The sequence below is a fragment of the Empidonax traillii genome, unplaced genomic scaffold (genome assembly GCF_003031625.1).
Source record: "Empidonax traillii isolate 1590-97213 ecotype Southwest subspecies unplaced genomic scaffold, ASM303162v1 scaffold1662:size100254, whole genome shotgun sequence".
Lineage (NCBI taxonomy): Eukaryota > Metazoa > Chordata > Aves > Passeriformes > Tyrannidae > Empidonax > Empidonax traillii.
Window position 1 is genome coordinate 92087 of NW_020956855.1, and position 4602 is coordinate 96688.

Genomic DNA, 4602 nt, shown 5'->3' on the forward strand with positions numbered 1-4602 from the left:
GGAAAACCAATCAGTGCAAGCAGGGCTGGTTGTTTTAACTTATTCTCCCAGATGAATTTCAGCAGTCTGCTAAATATTATTTATGGCATAAAGAATGTGGTTAATAAAGTGATAAATCCTCCCTGGGCTGTCACCCTCCAGCAGCAGGACCCAGCAGGGGCACATCCCAGCAGCTCAAAGGAACACAAAGCAACAACAGAAAGCAGCAGCAGCACATCAGGCCACGCTTCCCACGTTCCCAGAACCTGAGGAGAAAGGGGCAACCCTCCCCCAGCCCAGATCCCAGCTCTCCCTTCCCCAGGAGCATCACCCCAGCAAAGGGATCAGCTCTGGGATTTGTGCCTTGGCACTTCCAGCAGCTCTGGGCCACTGCTCTCATGAATAACTGATTTGCTTTCCAGGTGAATATTCATGCATTTCCATGGACAAACCCGGCGTGGGCAAAGTAAATCAAGCAAAAGGAGCAGAGGCAGCTCCTGTTTCCAGGAGAGATTCACATTCAGACATCCAGAAGTTCTTTTCCTGCCCTGTGACTCAATTCCTTCAACTCCCAAGTGCTGGGATGAGACACAAGCAGCACCACTCAGATGTCTGACAGGCACAGAACCTGCTGCTGCCAGGCAATTCCTCTGCTGTCATTAAGGACCATCCAAAGCTTTGAGAACACTTGTCTAAAACAGCCTGAAGATTCTTTTTCAACTCAGCAGCACAGGGAATGTGGCTCAAAGCACTTGGAGGAGGCTGAGGATTTCTCTGGAGTGCTGGGCAGGTCCTTTTGTGGGAACAAGCAGAGCCAAGACCTGGAAATTCAGAGCCAAGACCTGGAAATTCAGCCCAGGTGTGTTCCCAGAAGGGCAAGCAGCATCTCCAGAGCCCTGAGCAGCTGTAACGCAAAGCTGTGCCTGCATTCAGCTGCCTTGGCATACAAATAACCTGCTCTTCCTTTTCCATGCTATTTAAAGAAAATCAAGGTCGCTGTGCCCACGTCCCCTGTCTCTGTGTCTCCAGCGTCACCTGCATCTCCTGGGAAGCAATGCCAGGGCTGTCAAAACATGCTGACCACCCCCCTCAGTGCACTGCAGCCACCTCCATCTCCCAGGCACAGGGAACTACCACTTAATTATACCAAACTAATTGGAAGCATTGACATTTTGAAATCAAAAGGAAATGAAATTGCTTTGTGGGGACGGTGGGGACGGGGCTGAGCCCGCTCCAGTGCCCAACCCTTGCCCCTGCAGGACAAACATCCCTGCTTTAAGAGCTCATCAAGCAGCTACAAACCCTCCAGGGTCTTTTCCAAGTGGATATGGAGCCTGGCTGGGCAAGGGGAGCCCCCCCAGCACCCACTGAAAGGGCTCTTGGTGTGCAGGACTGAGCTGCCTGTGCTGTGACACCCCCATGGTCCCTCCAAGGAAAAGCCATTCCTCACCCTGCAGGTTTCCCTGGGCTCATCCTGGAGAGTCCTTGGGTCAGTGGTATTTATTACCCACCATAATTTGTGGTTTATCACAAGCTCTGGTGGGTGTCAAAGGGATCCACAGGCAGAGATGTTGGTGCTCGGTGCTGCTTTCCCCTCCCTCCTGATCCCACCTCTCCCCAGGATTCAGAAGCTTTGCTGCTCCAGGTGTGGAATTCCCTCAGTCCAGAGGGCCAGCACACGAGGCTTGGCAAATAAATCCTTACCTTTGGGCAGAAAAGGCTGGAAAGCCTCTGAAAACCAGGGACTCTGGTGCTTTTTCCTTCTCCCTTGCTCAAACCCTGGCAGCTGAGGCTTTAAACAGAACATGCACGAAATTTTCAGCCTGGTATTTCTGACCTCTCTCTGAATCAAGTTTCCTTGCCATAGTAACAGCTACCCAGAAAAAACAACAACAACAACAAAAATCCACTAGTTCTCTGCTTCTCTCTGCAAATCACCCAGCTGGCCAAAAAAAAAAAAAAAAAAAAAAAAAAAAAAAAAAAAAAAAAAAAAAAAAAAAAAAAAAAAAAAAAAAAAAAAAAAAAAAAAAAAAAAAAAAAAAAAAAAAAAAAAAAAAAAAAAAAAAAAAAAGGCAAAAGCAAAGAGGAAAAGCATCAGGAATAGAAGATAATTAATTGTACCAAGCAAATAAAAAGCAGCAGCAACAGCACTCACAAGCAGCTCGTTTTGCTCCTCCTGGTCCAGAGCATCCTCTGCAGACGCAGTTTGGAGGCTGTGACCGATCTGACCTCCCCACCTCCCTCAGCTTCACCCCTTCCCCCCATCCCAGTCCCCTGAGATCATTTCCACCCTTGTGCCAAGGGCAGTTTCCTGCAGCTGCTGACAGGAGCAGGGCAGGGAGGCTGTGGAAGGGAATATTCCACAGCACCAGCATTTCAGGAGCCTTTGCAGCCACGGGATGGGCAGAGAAGCTGTTTCATTTTTTTTAGCACAGAGAAAGAGCCCAGACCAGCCTTGTGTGTTTTTTTTTTTTCCCCCGTGTGGGCTGAAGAATCAGCAGAACAAGGTAAGATTTGCTCACATCTCAGTGCAGCTCAAGAGCCATAATTTAATCAAAACCCACCTGCAGGACGGAAGGGATGCCCCCTTCCCCCCACCCGAGTCCCAGCAGCATCCTGCATCCCTCCCCTCGCCCCCCAAGGCTTCCTCTGCACAAACAGCTTCTCTTTTGCATGAGCCACAAGCACAGAAGGGCTTTTTCAAGCCCTGCAGCCTCTCTGGTTGTGTTTCCAAAGCTCCTGTCACTCCGTTATTTCGGCTGCATCCCTGTGGAGGGAACGGGAAGAGCCTGGGCCAGATCACAGCTGGGGGGAGGTCACGGCACACCCCCAGCCCTGCCAGGGCCTGGGCTGGGAGAAAGGCTGAAAATACGGGATTTGCGGGGCAGGATGGGGGGAAGGAGAACACAAAAAAGAAATAAATAAGAAGTAAGGGTAAACCCCACCCTTCTGCACAAAAAGTAAGGGGAAACCCATCCTTTTTAAGCCACTTTTTTTTTGGGGGGGGGGGGGGGAACACATACTCAAAGCTTTGATTCTGGTTGCTCTTTAAAAGCCTGACACCGGGAGGGAGCTGTTCCCTTCCAAGGCATCCCCTCCCAAATAACCCACTGACCTCCCTCCCTCCCTCCTGCCGGGGTCGCTGGAGAAGAGCAGATGTACTCACAGCTCCGGGGAAACCGAGTCCAGGCGGAGCATGGCCAGGAACCCGCCGCAACTTCACCCCAAAAAGCCCCGGTGCCCTCCGAGCATCCCTTTCCAGTCGCCTCCAGGGACGCGAGCGGCGCCGGGAGCAGCCGGGGCTGGGAACGCTGCGTGGGAGGGGGAAAAAGGGAAAATCACCATAAATCCAGCGGCGCTGATCTTCCCCCTCTGGAAGATGTAGGACGGTGACGGAGGAGGGTGTTTCCCCATCTGCTCTCCTCCCCGGAGCAGCGGCCGCGTGTGCGTGCGGGCTCCCAGCATCACCAGTCCATACTTAAGCCTTTTATGGCTTTTATGGCACAGGATGTTCTGGAACGGCGGCTCTTCCTCCCCCCCCCCTCACAACCTCCCCCCCGCCCTCCTGGCAGCGCAGACAAAACTCCTGGGAAAGGGAGAGCTGGAAAGCTGGAGCTGCCCCTGGCAGGGGGCTCTGCCCAGGCTGGCTGCCAGGGGATGGACCCCAGGGCTCAGGGAGGGAAGAGCCCATCCCATGGATGTGCCAGCCCACTGTGGGGGGAATCAAAGGCCCCAAATCTCTGCTCCCTGCAGCTCCAGCCGTCCCACGAGGGGCTGGGGGGGGTGCAGAGGCACTGGTGGGATGTAGGACCCTTGGGCCCGTCAGTCGTGCCAGGCTCTCACTTCCCTGACCTGCTCCTCCACAAACCTGTTAAAAGCACGTTCTCCTCCTGCAAGTGTCGCAGAATAAATTTGCAGGAAAGTCATTTCTAAGCAAAAGCCAAAAGAGGAAAAAAAAAAAAGAAAAAAGATCCTTTCAGTGCACCTTCCATCAAACTTCCCAGCTCCTCCCCACAGATCCAGCTGTAGTTCAGCCCTGCAGATGTTTCGAATCCTTCAGGAACTCCCTTGCAGGCGTTTTCTGGAGCTCTGAACGTCCTTGGCACCCCCAGGGAATTCTGCCCGTGCAGCTTTGCCCACTGGCACAGAGTTCTGAGCACCATCACCCCTTGAACCTGAAACTTCCAGAGCTGGGAAAGTCTTGTCTCCACATCAGAGGGGACTCAATTCTCCAGTGGCCACTTCCCTGGAGCAGTGACAGTGCCAGGGGTGACTGGAGGGGGGTTAAAGTTGAGCCTCCCAGTGACCCAGACAAGGTTCATCCCTGCCAGCAGCTCCTGCTGGTTGGGAGAGGCAACTCCTCCAAAGCACCTCCAGTCATAAAACAAGAAAAATGGGGAAATCAACAAGAAGTTGAGTCAAACGACTCTTCATAAAGCAAATCCCCATCCCCTGGCAGCTATTTTAATCTCCTGTTTAGCTTTCCAGTGGGAGGATTCAATTTGTGTTTAAATAAACCCCTCCAGCACGGGGCCAATCGAACACGAAGATCTTCGTTACACTGAGAATCCACTTCTGGAGGAATTTCAGAAGATGCCATCAAACTGGATTTTAACAGGGGGG

The 4602-nt window shown here is 52.2% G+C and overlaps 1 protein-coding gene across 3 annotated transcripts in view; it reads right to left on the reverse strand.

Annotated features, from left to right (window-relative positions):
• KLHDC8A (kelch domain containing 8A) overlaps positions 1-3482 on the reverse strand; it is a 9657-nt gene extending 6175 nt beyond the window's left edge. The window contains exon 1 of one of the 3 annotated variants that reach the window (XM_027908242.1): positions 3146-3482. The gene's annotated coding sequence lies outside the window, so the exon portion shown is untranslated. Of the gene's footprint in view, positions 1-3094 lie in introns of all 3 variants that reach the window. The other 2 variants (XM_027908241.1, XM_027908240.1) reach the window with 2 other exon arrangements.
• Between the last annotated feature and the right edge of the window lie 1120 nt (positions 3483-4602).